General features: G+C 42.0%; 1 long non-coding RNA gene across 2 annotated transcripts in view; it reads right to left on the reverse strand.

The window, feature by feature from the left end:
• The window catches only part of LOC119850047, a 53,143-nt gene extending 36,505 nt beyond the window's left edge, over window positions 1-16,638 (reverse strand). The window contains exons 1-3 of one of the 2 annotated variants that reach the window (XR_005290676.2): window positions 16,581-16,628; window positions 13,198-13,368; window positions 9,577-9,775 (exon numbers count right to left, since the gene is read on the reverse strand). This is a non-coding gene — a long non-coding RNA (uncharacterized LOC119850047). Of the gene's footprint in view, window positions 1-9,576; window positions 9,776-13,197; window positions 13,369-16,580 lie in introns of those variants that run through there. The other variant, XR_006281467.1, reaches the window with a different exon arrangement.
• Between the last annotated feature and the right edge of the window lie 1,594 nt (window positions 16,639-18,232).

An 18,232-nucleotide genomic window follows, 5' to 3' on the forward strand; every position in this document is an offset into this window, starting at 1 on the left:
ATATGCTGATTAGGACTTAAGTTTCTGAAAATATGTTGCCTTGGTTATAACCCTCTTGCAGCCCAATTGTCAACACTGGGCTCCAAGAGATGTGAGGGCAGAATTTGGACCACAGTGTACTAAACCTAAATTGAATGCATACTGGTGAGCCTAAGTTGGAAGCATTATCCATCACCTGAAACCAACCAAACTTTTGACATCAGTTCTATCAAACTTGTCTGTTATTCTATCTAATTCAAGGGATCTATGAAAATATTTAAATATATTTTGAACTGTCTGATTTGACCAGTGTGCATATATCTAACAGCAATTTACAAAAGAAGAAAATGTAAATAGAAATATGCAGTAAAGTACTGTGTCTAGCAGTGTAAATAACTTCTATTGATTCTTATTTATGTTCTCAGTGTCTGAGAAGGGTCTAAGATCTATATTTTAATACAAATTTGGTTTTTGTTTTACACACGGTATTTTGTATAGTAAGCACCTCAACTTATTGCTTGTAGATGTTTGCGGTGTGTAATCTCAATGAAAAATGTAGCAGAAGTATGGTTCTAAACAAGTGTGGAAATGTAAAAATTACAATGTCCCACCTCTGTATAGTAGTTAGTTAAACCCAGATGTGTGAAAAAAAGTGACGGAATCTGCTTCCCAGGTTCAGAGATTAAATGTGGTTTAAAATATTGAGTGGCAGCTTTTGTCAAGTTATTACCAAATATCTTAATTCAGATTCATACAAGAAACCACCCACCATTCAGGTGAATCATGCTTTTCTATCTTTGTATAGCTCAAATCTACTAAATGCAAGCCCTGTTAAACTGAAAAGATGGAAGTTTGGTCTAGTCTACACTGTCCTTGGTGCATGTGCGTAACTCCTGTATATGGGCCAGATTGAGCCCCCTAAATCCTTGTCCTTGGTGCAATGAAAGAAACTTCCAGGAGAGGATTTCCTCCTTTCTGTGTGGAAGGGGAGCTCAGATACCTCCATTGCATTGTTCACTCCAGAACACTACAGAGACCTCTCTATGCAATCCAGAGAGGAGGTGGCAATTAACTGGCTGGAGGGAGGAGTAGGCAAGGAAGGGGATGGGGATGTCATCCCCTAGCCCTTTAGAAATTATACCAAAAAAACAAGAGAGACTGGAGTGGCATTATCTTTCTGCGTAATTCACTGGAGGGATCTCAGGACCTGACTTAGAGGCACAAAGCCTCTATGCCTATGGCTTCCCATGGATTCCTGGAGATCCACCAGGTCTGGAGTCAGCCACTGGGGCTTTCTTCATACAGGGGTGGGGTGGGAAAACCCATGGGATGGCTCTCTAAGAGGGGGTCTTTGTGCAGATATTCTCCTCTAAAGCTCCCTCCCTTTCCACGGGACGGGATGACCTGGACCGCCGAGAGATGCTAAGCACATGCAGTTCCTATTGAAGTCAATAGGAAATGTGGGTGCTTCCACATTAATGTATTCAGAGCTCTTCACAGGGACATTAGGGATGTTGTAGGACATCAGTGAGACAGAAAATAATAATTTTTCTTTCATTGGATTTATTCACTGATCCATTTTCCCTCCATGTTCCTTCTTGCAACAACTGAAATGTATTGTGAAAAGATGCAATGAGTTTCTATGGCCTAGAACATGCTAGGGGATCCGTGGGGGGAAGGGGTAAGAGAGGGGACTTCCTACATGAATACCCACCGGCACATGTGAAGGGTGTGAGGGGCTCACCAACCTCCATGGCATGATCCTTTCTCTCTCTCTAGATGATATGGAAGCTCTCTGCAAAGACTGGAATCAGCCTGTGGTGAAAGATTGGGCTAGGATGGGACAATTGCACTACACACATCGCCCTCCTAGCAACCAACAAGGGATATGCTGAGAAGCTAACACAGCCTGAGGCAAACCTCTCACAGAATCACTGGGAAAGCTCAACAAGGGGAACCTCACAGGATTTTCCTGCCCACTGTCCTCCACCGATGGATTCTGTGAGGAAAAGTGTCCGCGCGATCAATGGCATAGTCATCCCTCATTTTGTAAATGGAGATAAATGAGTATGAAGTCCATATTGTAACAATTTGGGCTGCTCAGCAGGAAACGAAGGTCTGAATCAGAAAGAAGGAGGGAGTTAAAGTAAACTGATGGCAAAAGCAGATGTTGCTCAACCTTCTCATGTTAACACTTCAGTTGTACCTGTTGCATGTACCTGTGGAACCGAGTGGGTGAGCTGATGTGAGCTACAGACATGTAGGAAATGTTTAAATCTCCAGTATTTTAGAAAAAAGATGTAGTTTAATTCTGATCTTTCCAGGCTTAACACTTCAATCAAGTTCGTTTGAATTTACACCAGTATAAGAGATCAGAATCATGCCCATAAGATTAAAAAGCTACTGGCTAAAATTGTGTTGGATCAGGCTCCCATTTTCTGTGAGCAGGACACTTTAGAGCTCCAAATAGCTGCTGCCTCTATAGTTATATGACAAATATGGCCATTATATTAGTCACAGTATGACATAGATTATAGGGCACTTACAGTCCTGCCCTTTAGCAGACTTAAGCTCCATCCTTCCTGCATGAAGGGAATGGCAGTTTTAGAGGAACTCACTGGAATTCAGTAAAAAGACAGGTTTCAGAGTAGCAGCCGTGTTAGTCTGTATTCGCAAAAAGAAAAGGAGTACTTGTGGCACCTTAGAGACTAACAAATGTATTAGAGCATAAGCTTTCGTGAGCTACAGCTCATGAAGTGAGCTGTAGCTCACGAAAGCTTATGCTCTAATACATTTGTTAGTCTCTAAGGTGCCACAAGTACTCCTTTTCTTTTTAGTAAAAAGACAGGTGCTTTTTAAAGCAACAGGATTGCACATGCATGGGTACCTCAATATTTTAAAATGGTGCCATCTTGCATGATAATTAAAGGCTCAGTTCCTTGCTCAGTCAAAACTCCCATTGACCTGGAATTAACTTCACTGGGACTAGTTTTGTCTGAGTAAGAACTTCAGGTGAGCTTTTCAAAAGAGCTCAGCATCTAGCAGTTCCTGTAATGGGAGCTGCTTGGTGCTGAGTACTTTTAAAAATCTGGTCCCTAGAAACTGGGCCTTAAAACGTGTAGCTAAGGCATGGGTGGGCAAACTTTTTGGCCTGAGGGCCACATCAGGGTTCTGAAACTGTATGGAGGGCAGGTGTAGTGTATTAAATTGCTCCCCATAGGAATGTGCTACTTACGGTGTACTACTTACTACTGCCAGTCCTAGTGCTTCATAAGTAGCACATTCCTCTGGAGAGCAATTTAATACACTACGCCCAGCATCTCTCGCAGCCGCACTGCCTGGAAGATGCTCGCATCTCTGCCACCAGAGTGCTGGCGGCACGGCGAGCTGAGGCTGTGTGGGAGGGGAGACAGCAGGGGAGGGGCTGGGGGCTAGCCTCCATGGCTGGGAGCTCAAGGGCCAAGCAGGACGGTCCCATGGGCTGTAATTTGCCTACCTCTGAGCTAAGGCATTGTCTACATGGGGACACTCAGGAAAGTTAAGATGTATTAAAAGACAGGGAACAAAGGGTAGGAATAAATGGTAAATTTTCAGAATAGAGAGGGATAAAGAGTGGTGTTCCCCAAGGGTCAGTCCTAGGACCAATCCTATTCAACCTATTCATAAATTATCTGGAGAAAGGGGTAAACAGTGAGGTGGCAAAGTTTGCAGATGATACTAAACTGCTCAAGATAGTTCAGACCAAAGCAGACTGTGAAGAACTTCAGAAAGATCTCACAAAACTAAGTGATTGGGCAACAAAATGGCAAATGAATTTTAATGTGGATAAATGTAAAGTAATGCACATTGGAAAAAATAACCCCAACTATACATACAATATGATGGGGGCTAATTTAGCTACAACTAATCAGGAATTGAAGTGGGCTGTGGCCCACAAAAGCTTATGCTCTAATAAATTTGTTAGTCTTTAAGGTGCCACAAGTACTCCTGTTCTAATCAAGAAAGAGATCTTGGAGTCATCATGAATAGTTCTTTGAAGACGTCCATGCAGTGTGCAATGGCAGTCAAAAAAGCAAACAGGATGTTAGGAATCATTAAAGAAGGGATAGAGAATAAGACGAGATTATCTTATTGCCCTTATATAAATCCATGGTACGCCCACATCTTGAATACTGCGTACAGATGTGGTCCCCTCATCTCAAAAAAGATATACTTGCATTAGAAAAGGTTCAGAGAAGAGCAACTAAAATGATTAGGGGTTTGGAATTGGTCCCATATGAGGAGAGATTAAAGAGACTAGAACTTTTCAGCTTGGAAAAGAGGAGACTAAGGGGGATATGATAGAGGTATATCAAATCATGAGTGGTGTGGAGAAAGTGAATAAGGAAAAGTTATTAACTAGTTCCCATAATATAAGAACTAGGAGCCACCAAATGAAATTAATGGGTAGCAGGTTTAAAACAAATAAAAGGGAGTCCTTCACACAGCACACAGTCAACCTGTGGAACTCCTTGCCTGAGGAGGTTGTGAAAGCTAGGACTATAATAGGGTTTAAAAGAGAACTAGATAAATTCATGGAGGTTAAGTCCATTAATGGCTATTAGCCAGGATGGGTAAGGAATGGTGTCCCTAGCCTCTGTTTGTCAGAAGGTGGAGATGGATGGCAGGAGAGAGATCACTTGATCATTACCTATTAGGTTCATTCCCTCTGGGGCACCTGGTATTGTCTGTCGACAGTGGACAGACAGGATAGTGGGCTGGATGGACCTTTGGTCTGACCCAGTATGGCCATTCTTATGTTCTTATTAAACTAAAAGTGGGAAGTTAAAATACATTAACCCGTATGGATATTCTCATTCAGAAGTGGCCTTAGTTTGCTGTAGCATAATCCTCAGCAAACTGTGGTCAGTTTATTTCTCAATGAAAGCATCCACTCAGGGACTTAAAGAGTTTCCACTTCACACCTTCATCTAATTAATCTTAAATTTCCTGTGTAGACAAGTCTTTAGTGTAATTAGAATCATAACTGTAGTAATTTAAGACTACACTGACATTCTATTAAAGAGAGACAAGGTGGGTGAGGTAATATCTTTTATTGGACCAACTTCTGTTGGTGAGTGAAAGATAATACTTAACCCACCTTGTCTCTCTAATACCCTGGGACTGACATGGCTACAACAACACTGAAATTCTATTCTATTTCTTGTCACGAATAATCACAAACACTTCAGAAATTCACTCAGTTTCATTTCCCAAAATAAAGGGCCTATATCTATCCTAAGTTACCCTTCCTGGCATGGATTGGTTTGCAAGTCAAGGAACAATTCTGTCCTTACATGCTTAGCAAAACCTTCCAAGGCCTCTTTCTTTCCCCCATCTTACTCCTTCATGTCACTTTAAATTCTTCACAAGCTCCAGAGTATTTGCTGTGTCCCTAGGCAAAGTGGAAAGTACTTGCCTTCTCCAGTGCATTAAACAATCACTAAATATTTTAATATCCCAGGCAACTTTCTGATATGCAGAGGTGGTAGAGCAGGCTCTGTTGGGGAAGAACCAGAGCACAAGAGATGAATACAACAGCCAGCCCAGCAGATGCCTCAAAAACGGAATTCAGCAAAGGTAAATGTGCCAGGGCTGAGGAAGACTTGCCCAAAACAGTTTTAAACTTACAGAAGTGCTGCTTGGATGTGATGTTTGCACTGGTTCTTATTTTTACTCAGAGGGGTTTACCCCTCCCTGCTTATTACCTTGTAAAACCAGTTCTCTTGCTATGAAAGTAAAGAATAATTGCTTTAGCTGAAGTTCTACTGTCAGGGAGGTTCTCATGCATAAGATGTTCACTGGATCTCTGCATGTGATCAGGGCAACACCACTCCTAACAAATTCTTCAGGTAAACCTGTATTCCTACTCTGTGCATCTGGCTGTTGGAGTGGTTTATAGACCTCTTCTTCAGAAGCACATAATCAGGGTTTAGCTGAGAGCTAGTCCCATGGTACAGGTTACATTTAAGTGAATTTAACTCATTCAAACTTCCTTGCTTTCTTGATAACAAGTGTAGGCTCTGATCCAGCAAAACACTTGAGCACATGCTCAGCTTTAAGCATGTGAGTACTTCTATTGAACTTGGTAGGATTACATATGTGTTTAAAGTTAAGCACATGCTTAAGTGCTTTGCTGGATCAGGGCCACAGAATTCGGTTCCTTAGTGATTTTGTCACTGGAAATGATAACCATGCACTTAAAAGTGGGAGGCGTGGGGAAAGCAAATGTAGCACCCATCCAGTAAGTCTGATTTTGGTTTCTAGAGAAAATAATGGAACAAATAATCTGTAAACAATTAAGACCTGCTCCAAAACCCATGAAAGCCAATGAAAGAGTTCCATTAAATTTCCAGTGGGCCCTAGATCATGCCCTTAGGTGATAACTGAACATAGTTTATACACACCCTGGATTTATAGCATAAAGAAAAGAATAAGCCAGATAAAAAAAATCATCTTTTTTTCAAATCAAAGTACAAAATTAACAGAGAGTAACATCTGGAGTGCAGTCAGCATTAGACAGCACTTCACAAAATCTTACTTTGAAAAGTCATTCAAATAGACTCAGCTATGCATGTCAGCTGGAATGGAAAATGGAGGAAGAAATAAGAATAAGAGGTAACGATAACTGGAAATGTGTTGAAACGAGGGGAGGAAGGTGCAGACATGGGATAACATTTCCAAAAGTGCCTATGAGACTTAGGTGCCTGAGGTCAGGGCTACCCTAGGAGAGCTCCCAGTATAGTATATTATAGCACTATATTATATTAGTAATGCACTTCCAGTGTTGATGCAGCTTATATCAGCAAAATCCTGCTTTTGCAAGTATAGATTGTTCTAGCCCGGATCTGAGCAAAATAAGGTTATGATGACATTAGGAGCACTTTACCAATATAGAATGACTGGTATACTAGAATGGCAAAGTGGACTCATCTATACTGACAAAGCTGTACTTGGTACCAGTATAGTATAATCACCCTCATGAGTGAAACAAGCTACACTGGTAACAGCACATTTGCAAGTCATACACTACAGCTATATTAGTCAGGGGGCACACCTCTTCACATCACTGATAGCCCTGCTGGCAGAAGTAGACCTGGCTAGAGTCCTGTTTTCAAAAGTGAATTAAAAATCAATGGGACTTAGGTTAAGTGCCTAAGGGTTCCAGCAGGTGGGCTCAGAGCACACCTAACTCACACATAAGACAGCTAAGAGGCAAAAACAACGAGGAGTCCTTGTGGCACCTTAGAGACTAACAAATTTATTTGGGCATAAGCTTTCATGGGCTATAACCCACTTCATCAGCTGCATGGAGTGGAAAATACAGTAGGCAGGTATAAATACACAGCACATGAAAAGATAGGATTTGCCATACCGAGTGGGGGATCAGCGCTAACGAGGCCAATTCAATTAGGGTGGATGAGGCCTATTTCCAACAGTAGACAAGAAGGGGTGAATATCAGAGGGAAAATTACTTTTTGTAGTGACCCAGCCACTACCAGTCTTTATTCAGACCTAATTTGATGGTGTCAAGTTTGCAAATTAATTCCAGTTCTGCAGTTTCTTATTGAAGTCTGTTTTTGAAGGGGTTTTTTGGATATAGAATGGCCACTTAAGTCTGTTACTGAGTGTCTGTTATTGAGTGTCCAGGGAGACTGAAGTGCTCTCCTACTGGTTTTTGAACGTTACAATTCCTGATGTCTGATTTGTGTCCATTTGTTCTTTTGCATAGAGACTGTCCAGTTTGGCTAATGTACATGGCAGAGGGGCATTGCTGGCACACGATGGCATATATCACATTGGTAGATGTGCAGGTGAACAAGCCTCTGATGATGTGGCTGATGTGGTTAGGTCCTATGATGGAGTCCCTTGAATAAGTATGCGGACAGAGTTGGCAACGCGGTTTGTTGCAGGGATAGGTTCCTGGGTTAGTGTTTCTGTTGTGTGGTGTGTAATTGCTGGTGAGTATTTGCTTCAGGTTGGGGGGCTGTCTGTAAGCGAGGACTGGCCTGTCTCACAAGGTCTGTGAGAGCAAGGGCTCGTCCTTCAGGATAGGTTGTAGATCCTTGATGGTGCGCTGGAGAGGTTTTAGTTGGGGGGCTATAGGTGATGGCTAGTGGCGCTCTGTTGCTTTCTTTGTTGAGTCTGTCCAGTAGTAGGTGACTTCTGGGTACCCTTCTGGCTCTGTCAATCTGTTTCTTCACTTCACCAGGTGGGTATTGTAGTTGTAAGAATGCTTGATAGAGATCTCGTAGGTGTTTGTCTCTGCCTGAGGGATTGGAGCAAATGCAGTTGCATCTTAGGGCTTGGCTGTAAACAATGGATCATGTGATATGGTCTGGATGAAATCTGGAAGCATGTAGATAAGTATAGTGGTCAGTAGGTTTCTGGTATAGGGTGGTGTTTATGTGGCCATCGCTTATTTGTACTGTAGTGTCCAGGAAGTGAATCTCTTATGTGGACTGGTCCAGGCTGAGGTTGATGGTAGGATGGAAATTGTTGAAATCCTGGTGGAATTCCTCAAGGGCCACCTTCCCATGAGTCCAGATGATGAAGATGTTATCAATGTAGCACAAATAGAGTATGGGTACTAGGGGACAAGAGCTGAGGAAGCGTTATTCTAAGTCAGCCACAAAAATGTTGGCATACTGTGGGGCCATGTGGGTACTCACAGCAGTGCCGCTGATTTGAAGGTATAAATCTTTCCCAAATCTGAAATAGTGGTGGGAGAGGACAAAGGGGCAAGCAGCTCTGGAAGAGTGTGTCTGTCCCCCCAAATAGCCACTAGCCCAACGGTTAGGGGCATTCACCTAAGATGTGGGAGACCTGTTTCCAAATCCTCACTTTGCCCAATTTGGAGCAGGGACTTGAACCCAGGTTTCCTATCTATGACAGTGCCCTAACAACTGGACTCTAGTGTATTCTGGGATGGGTCAATCTCTCCAGCTGAAGCTGTTCCAACTTGTATAAATAGTGAAGTATCCATTGGGATAAAGAGAGAGTTTGACTCTGTAGGCCAGTGGATCTAGCCCCAAGTCATTTTTGAAAATAGGACTTGGGTACCTAAGTCACTCAGGTGCTTTGGAAAATGTTATCTCTGACCTTATTTAACCTTTGCACAGTTCTATCTTAAAAGAATCATGTGCACCAGCTCTTGCATGCTGTGATTAAAGCAGATTGAAACAGAAAGGGGAGCTCTTGCTGCACCAGCCAAGGAGGGGGAGCCCTGAGAAGAACTGTTCCCCCAAACCTGGGAGAGGGAAGCACAGTTCCTCCTCCTCCCCCTTTCTCATTACTTTAACCCCTGGTTGTAATGCAATATATTCCCATTCTCTGCCCATTATATTTTGGGCCAGATTATGGTGGCACCTACAGAGGTGCACAGGCAAGGTAGGGGAACAAGGAGCCAGGCACAGAGGTGAGTACATTCTTTCCCACCTCATGGGTTGTGTAGTAGCTGCATTCCCCAGAAATTCCAAGAGGCATGGTGAGAGAAATATAGGGTCAGTATTTCATATGCTACATGTTAGGCAACAACAAAACAGTGTTCCATTCTTATTAAACTAAAATGCCTCTTTATTAAAGTTACTGTTTACAGAGCTACTACAACCACAGTTTAGTGTTCTAGCCATGTGCACACAGACTGACTTCCTCATGCTTCTTCCAAACTTCCCCTCCTGCAACCTGTGTTCCTCTCTCCAAATTCCATGCAAGTAGCTACAGCCAGCTGCTCAGTGCTCCTAAATCCCTTGTTTCTCTGGGAACAAAAAGGAGATTTAAAGTGGACATAAATGGAAGGCTGAACATCCCCCAGCATAGGGAATCCTTGGCTAGCATTTGAGTTGGCTCCCCACCTCCAGTCTCCTGCATACAAGCTGCCTCCTCTCTGATTTTCCCTCCATGTAGTAAGGGGTGTGCTCAGGCCAAAACGGAGCAGGAAAAGGAGAAGGCTGAAGAGCATGGGGATCTGTCTGTGCAGCATTAACTCCATGGAACATTGTGTATAGGAGGGGCCCTAAGAAAGGGTGATCTAAAGCAATCCCAGGATTTCTCAAGTCCAATTCCACAGCTATGGCATATAGTCACTACACAGAATGCCTCAGAGACCCTCTGTGGTGTGCTGCCATTTATATTAAATGTAATGTGTGCCAGCCTCTTTTTTGCCTGCAGTCAGTCCAGTGCACATTGGCTATGCTGACTTTTTTTTTTTATTAAAAAGGCCAGGTGTGCCTCATACCCACAATACTTTGCTCCTAATCAATCAGAGACCGTAGTTGTTGCTTCTGCCAGTGGAGCTCTGCTACTGATTCCTACAGGCAGTAAAGCAGAGATTTTGTCTCTTATTTACATGGTATTTGGGGTCACCTACTGATATTGCATAGGTCTTCTCCCTGCAGAATGGAGAATTCACAACAGAGAACCTCAGTACACTGCCACTGGGGGAATGGTTTAATAATTCTGTTCCATCTCTAAATTCCACACTTGCTCAGGAGAGGCTACAACAAGAGACTCAAGAAAGTTTCAAGCCCCTTCCAAATGTCATAAGCAAAATGCTGGGGACAAACACTTGCCCTGCCCTGTCTCACATGGCCAGTGTGCCAAATTCAAATGGATCTGCACTTGTGATAGAGTTTGTGCTATTTCCTGTTCTCATCCTCCTGTTTTGCTTCTGCCGAATTTTTGAGTTTAAATGCTACTTCATATCATCTTACCTGTCAGGATGGATGAAATAGCTGTTATAATGGAGCCCAACCAGTGTTAGAAGAAAAGGCCTAACACTTGTAACTGTCATTACACCCACATGCTGATACATTACGACATGATTATACCTTTTTTATAACATTCTTTTTCCTCCCCCATGCCCCTATTTATTTTTCTCCTCCTCACACCCATATCATGTTGAGCTGAAAGGCAGGGGCCAGGACACAGCACGGTACATGTGGTTAAAACAGAGATAAGGGCTTTATTAGTGCTAACCAGAGGGGACACAGAAGGGTCCACACTAATATGTTAACATTAAGTGCCACTTAGCACAGGGGCAAGCTACCTCTGAAGCCACCAGAAGCTGCCTACTTCCCATAAGCAAGCAACTTATGCTTAAATGGGAGCTGTGCTCTTTTGGAAACCTGGCCAGAGATTACTACTGACACATAGAAATGGGAAGACAGGGAAGGGAAGCTAGCCAATGCAAATGGAAGAATCGTTACTTGTATGGCATTGATTGACAAGTATTGTTAATAAAAAGAAAAGAAAATGACAGAGAGACAAACAATATTCCAAGTTCCCACTGAAGATACTTCTTTCAATTGTGCTCTGATTCTAAACCTCCACCAACAATTCCACCACTGGAATGAAACCTGAGCCTCCTGGAAGCAGACGGGTTTCATTATACCATTTCCAGGCTCTTCTATCAAATGACATTTTCTCTATCTTTTTCATCTTTCACTTTACATGACAACAGAGTCCCATTTATTCAGTAGGTCGGAGGGAAGATAACACTGCAATATACTCTACTTTGTCTAGCAATGCCACTTATAACTTTGTCCGGACCATGAGCTGGGTCAAGCATCACTCTGCACACTTCACAGTCCTTTATATAACTTTGGCCACATAAAATAAACTATGAGAACTGGGCAGTTTTTCATGACCCCCCCTCCCCCCCTTTTTTTTTTTTTTTAAGTGAAGAATGCAGATTTGGGTCAACTGAAACAATTCATTAATTGGAGTCGAGTTCATAAAATTTGTTTCACTGGGGAAAAAAAAGTCAGAAACATTGAAACAGTTTCAGCATTTCCAGAACCTTTCGATTTTTTGGTTTGGAATGACACTTCGTTTTGGAATTTCTCTCAATTTTGTTTAGAAAAAAACATTCAAAAATGTTTTTAAAAGCTCAAAATCTAAATCAAATGTTTCATTTTGGGATGACCAAAATGTCTTAGAAAAACCAAACAAATGTTTTGGGACATTTCAGTTCACCACTAATTTAACAATATTTTTATTGTGGGTTGATCCAAATCTAATTCGCCCTTCTCCAATTTTTCAGACCCAAACTGAATATTCAGTTATTTGCAGAGCCCTAGTAACAACATCAGCAGACAAAAGAGGCTGTATTTATTACAATAGATTTGCAGTATTGCCAATGCCATTCCTTCAAAAATCATGAGTCAGACCCCCCCCCATCATGAGATTAAAAAGATAATAATAAATGTGGTTTTCCTTTTATTTCCCTTCTAATGTTGAGAAATGGTCACATTTTCAAGCGTTTCTCTGCAGCCATGAGGGCTAGAAATTTACTTAAAAAAAAAAAAGAGCTGAGATTCTCATGGAACAAGATAATTCCAAGAACTGGAGTTTTAAGAAAATCCCCAAAATTGCCAGACACACGATAAAATCATAAGAGTTATCAATAAAAAGCTTGCTTTGTTGCAGTGTGACCTAATGAATAGAGCACTGAACTAGGACCCATGAGACTTGGGTTCTATTCCCTGCTCTGCTGCTGGGAGACCTGGGCAAGTCACTGCACTGTTCCCATCTGTAAAATGGAGAAAATGACTAACTTCCAAGGCTTCAGAGACTCTCCACAGCTACTATTGCAGCTTTTGGCCCGCAGCAGTCTCAGAAGCTGCTAGGCCCAATTTACCTAGGAAGGTTTGGCCAGTGGATCTGCATAGACCCTGCTTCGATCCAGGTATACTAGGGTAGAGGGAAGCACAGTACCGCAGTGACAAGGGTTGCAATGCTCTCTGGATTCCCCACATTGTGTCCCCACAACAGTCAACTCAGCAGAGTCTCACCATTTCTGCTGTATTCAGAGCCTTCCATGGTCCTTATGTGGGGTGGAGGGTTTGGCCCTACTATATTGTACCTAGAAATTCCAGTTAGTTCGAACAAAATAGTCAGGAGCAGGCAGGACAGAGCTAACACTCAGGCTGAATTGTCTCAGTGAAGAGGATCTCCCAGTCATTTTCAGCAAAGTCATGTACAGGGAAAGCAAAGTTCACTGACCAGAAACTGGAAAAGGCGGCATGGCATGGCAAGCAGACAGACAGCATATGAAGGAAATGGCAGTCATGAGGAAAGAAGTCAAATAAAGGGACCAGAGTGTGATTAATTCAGACCTTGGACTGGAGGCCATGGAGAGTGCTTCACCTTTCTCTCTCCTGACAGAATCACACCTACCTGCGAGTACAGTGAGGCACTTTAAAAGAAAGATGATAAGCTGGCCATGACACAATCAACCATTTCTTGGCTGGGCAGCAAACTGGATAAGCTAGCAAGCAGATGGACCAACTTGGAGGAATAGTTGAGGCCAACAAGCCGAGGGCCACACACGTAGATCAAATGGGGAAACTTTAATGGAAAAGACATTTTGCAGGTTAAAAATATAACAACGCATTAACCCATAAACCATAAAGTAACAGCTGGAGAATGGGGCGGGAGAAGGGGGGTTGTCTCCCTCAGCTGCCAGTGAAAGGTGGCTGAATGGAAAGACACTGTCTGCTTGATCGAAAATTGGCTCCCATGGGCCATAAGCCAGGGCACTTGTGAGGACCTGCTTTATGTGGAGTAAGCTAACCACATTCTACTGAGATGGCTAAACAATTCTGCTCCACATACAAATGTAATAGTCTTCACAGAAAGATGAAATATTGCAGACATTTCAAAAAGATCTCTCAGTATATTGACCTTGATCCCATAACTCAAGCCAAACGGTAGGAACGCAGCACATTGAAACAAACTTTGCTGGAACTGGAAGCAAAGACATCTTTTCTGTACCAGATGAGGCTTTGTATTGCCAATAAAGGCAAGATCTGAGACTATGAGCCCATGAAAAAGCTTCCCACAACACTGATAGTGAAAGGCTGAAGAATCCAGTGAAGAGGAAGAAAGCAGCCTCTATAATCAAGGCGAGTTGGAGTAAAAGCAAAAGACCACCCCACCATCAAATTCTGCACCCATTGGCAACCACACAATGCAGCTACATCCAAGTTCTACTGTAAATTACACCCATGCAACTCCAGTCACTTGCACTGATGGAAGTGAAAGCAGAATTTGACCCTACGGCTTATGATGGCTGTGAAAGTAATGATCCACCCAATGCAGGGCCTGGGCACATGAAACATGCTGTGATTCACATAGATTACACAATACTTGTTCTACACGTTCTTGGTTTGAAAGTACAATTGAGGCAATGGGGAAAACTGTTATCTTAAAGTTTGACTTACTGCATATGGTTATAATAAGGGGCTGACTGTTCATATCTCAATTGCACATCTGCCTGAGCGAGAGGGTGGGAGCTGCCCTGAAAAATGTAGAGACCGAGGCAGGCCACCCGGGTATTGTTGCTGTACTGCCAGGGGAACTGTTAACAGTTCCTGCCTCTCTTGCACTCTTCTAGTGAGTCCCATTCTCTACCATCCCAGAAGAGAAGCCATCAGTACCACCTGCCTCTCTGCAATCTTCCTTCTACCAGCCCAGCACTCTCATTATGACTGCAGTAGCAGCCATGGGGGGCAAAAAATGCTGGCTATAGGTGGAAAAAAAATGAAGATGCCCACAGCTGTTCATTTAACAAACTTACCAGCTCCTGCAGCTTCTGGAAGTGGCAAGAAAAACAGTAGGACTAGGTGTCAAATATAAAGGGAAGGGTAACCACCTTTCTGTATACAGTGCTATAAAATCCCTCCTGGCCAGAGGCAAGACCCTTTCACCTGTAAAGGGTTAAGAAGAGAAGCTAATCTGGCTGGCACCTGACCCAAAGGACCATGAGGAGACAAGATGCTTTCAAATCTTGGGGCGGGGGGGAGGAAGGCTTTTGTTTGTGTTCTTTGTTTACGTGGTGCTTCTCTCTTGGGACTGAGAGAGGCCAGACAGAAATCCATCTTCTCCAACCCATCCTAATTCAAGTTTCCAATATTGCAACCAGTATAGGTAAGCCAGGCAAGGCGGATTAGTTTATCTTTTGTTTTATGTGAATTTTCCCTGTGTTAAGAGGGAGGTTTATTCCTGTTTTCTGTAACTTTAAGGTTTTGCCCAGAGGGGGATCCTCTGTGTTTTGAATCTGAATACCCTGTAAAGTATTTTCCATCCTGATTTTACACATGATTTTTACCTTTCTTTTTTTTTAAATAAAATTAGTCTTTTAAGAACCTGACTGATTTTTCCATTGTTCCAAGATCCAGGAGTTTGGGTCTTTGATGATTTTGTAACCAATTGGTTAGGATATGATTCTCAAGCCTCCCCAGGAAAGGGGGTGTAGGGCTTGGGGGGATATTTTGGGGGGAAGATGTCTCCAAGTGGTCTCTTTCCCTGTTCTTTGTTTAAAATGCTTGGCGGTGGCAGCAAACTGTTCAAGACCAAAGCAAAGTTTGTACCTTGGGGAAGTTTTTAACCTAAGCTGGTAAGAATAAGCTTAGGGGGTCTTTCATGGGGGTCCCCACATCTGTATCCTAGAGTTCAGAGTGGGGAAGGAACCCTGACACTAGGGTGACCAGATGTCCCAATATTATGGGCTTTGTCTTATATACACAACTATACCTTCCCTCCCAGAAAAAAAGTGCCCCAATTTTTCACACTTGCTATCTGGTCAGCCTAAATGGGACTGCCAACTTGTAGAGCTTAGGAGTCACCAGATTCTCATTATAATACACTTACATTCAATTTATAAACTTTGGAATTTGTATGATGGAAATTAAGCTTTCAATTTCAGTGTTCTCTGCCTTTTTTGTTTTGTTTATTTAAGATTTTACTTCAACTAATAATCTAACTAATTCAACTGGATTCTTCAGCCTTTCACGATCAGTGTTGTGGGAAGCTTTTTCATGGGCTCATAGTCTCAGATCTTGCCTTTATTGGCAATACAAACTAACTATTCAAACTAATAATGATGTTTAGTGACATCATGCTACGCTTTGGGACCCCACTCATTTGTGTGTATTTACATCCTGTTCTCCCCCCACCCAGTTTAACAGATTTTAAGGCTAGCAAGAACTGTGATCATCTAGTCTGACCTCCTGCATAATACAGCCCATAGACCTTCACCTAGTAATTTCTGTATCAAGCCCATAACTTCTGTTTGAGCTATAGCACATTTTGCAGAAAGACATCCCGATCTTTGATCACCTTCAGCTGTTACCACTGCTTTATTTAATCCAGGAATACTGTGAAACAGTCAGAAAAAGATTCAATTTGCTTATGCAAAGGGCTTGTCTTGAACCTGTTTTAAGTACATATCAATGACAGAAATAAAACAAGGGGCAGTCTTCAAAAAGAGAAAGCAAAAATACTGCAAGCTAGTGCAGGAGATGGAGGCCAAGGAAGATTTTTTAAGCAGTATGATTTGGAACAGACCCTGCTTTTCATTACTGGCTAAAGAATAGAGACAATTTTGCAAGGCTATGGACATATTTTAATCTTAGGAAATGATGTGTGACAGCATTTTTACCCTGATCAGACACAAAGCAAAAGTTAGACTGCACTGTTGGATGAACTTTCCTAAGTCACATGTGTGAGAATCAGCAATAAGAAAGGGAAAGCTGGGGAAAACCATAACAGGTACTTACCAGTTAGAAGATAGAGAATGCAGCAAGCAGTCACCAGTTGCAAAATGGCCTCTCTAGAGCTGGAGTGCTTTGGCTGTACCAAATTTAAAGGGCCAGCCTTACAAAGGCATGCTGGGAAAACAGTGTATATAAGAGGGCAAATCCCCACAAGGAAGATTCAAGCCCTGGTGCTTAACTTTAAGTATGTAAGTAGTCTTAGCTATTCATGTGTATAAAATTAAGCAAAAGCATAAGTTTCTGCAGGATTGGGGCCTTATAATGGTTGAGGAAGTGACTAAGGAAAATGATGCTCTGGCATCATGCTTAGTACTGCAATATCACAATGTGAATCTGCAATGATCATGGTAACTTCTCTTTATGCTGAGATGCTAGGGTCACTGTATACTACAAATAGAATACCAAAACACACAAAAAAAATCATAATTAAAACAGCCCACTTAAAACCTCAAACAGCTGGAATGAACGTTTGTTATAGCAATTTCCCATTTGTTAATAGAAAAGGAGTACTTGTGGCACCTTAGAGACTAACAAATTTATTTGAGCATAAGCATCCGATGAAGTGAGCTGTAGTTCACGAAAGCTTATGCTCAAATAAATTTGTTAGTCTCTAAGGTGCCACAAGTACTCCTTTTCTTTTTGTGAATACAGACTAACACGGCTGCTATTCTGAAACCTGCCATTTGTTAATATATTTGTAAATATTTAAAACTTCATTCTAATGTTTCCCTTTCTTTAACAGTGGGTGTCTCTTTGTGACTTCCTCACGATATTACCTATAGAGGACACTTAGTATAATCAAAGGAGTACAGGATTAATCAAAGTAAAGCCACTGCAATTGCTGTTTTACATCTAGCCATTGTTTTTCCTGCATAAATTGGTCATAGAAACACACCTTATTATACTATGTCAATTTCCATGATGGGTGATCTGTATGTATCAGTGGATAGGGCATAGGAATCAGGGGGCCTATGCTTTCTTCCTAACCCTGCCATTGACTTACTATGTGACCTTTAGTAAGCTAGCGACTCTGTGCCTCAGTTTCCCCATCTTTATAATGAGGACAATGATACATACATCTTTTATAAAGGGCGTTGAGTTCTGTGGATGAAAAGCAAGACCAGTGTTAAGTATTACTTTTATTATATTATTGGGGTGGGAGAAGATTTTCAAAAACACAAATGGCAGTGAGCCTAAATCCCATTGACATCCAGTGAGAGTTAGGCACCTAATTGCCATTTCTCTTTTGAAAATGCCCAACTAGGTTCTGCTCTTGAAGTGGCACTGCTACAGAAAGCCAAATAGACAATAGTCCCCAGTGGTGCCAACACTTAAACACATGTATCCTTTTTTTCATGTAAGTAGTAAACCATTGACTTCAGCGGGACCATTCACCTATGTAAAATTATGCATGTATTTAAATATTTACAGGATCAGGGCCTTCATTTTTTATATAGATTTTTCTTTTCATGGTTAAAAGACAAAGGTGTTGATGAGATCTTGGTTCCTTCCTTAATACCACTGTTTTCTCTCTACCGACTCAGTTTATTCTGTACTCTTAGCCTTCCCCAGCCCACTAGGAATAATCCCCTTCTCCCTTTCAAGCCAGCAAAGTTGGGTATTATGGAAGCATGTTGTCTGCTGAAGATATTTTA

Source organism: Dermochelys coriacea, chromosome 1 (assembly GCF_009764565.3).
Source record: "Dermochelys coriacea isolate rDerCor1 chromosome 1, rDerCor1.pri.v4, whole genome shotgun sequence".
NCBI classification, from domain to species: domain Eukaryota; kingdom Metazoa; phylum Chordata; order Testudines; family Dermochelyidae; genus Dermochelys; species Dermochelys coriacea.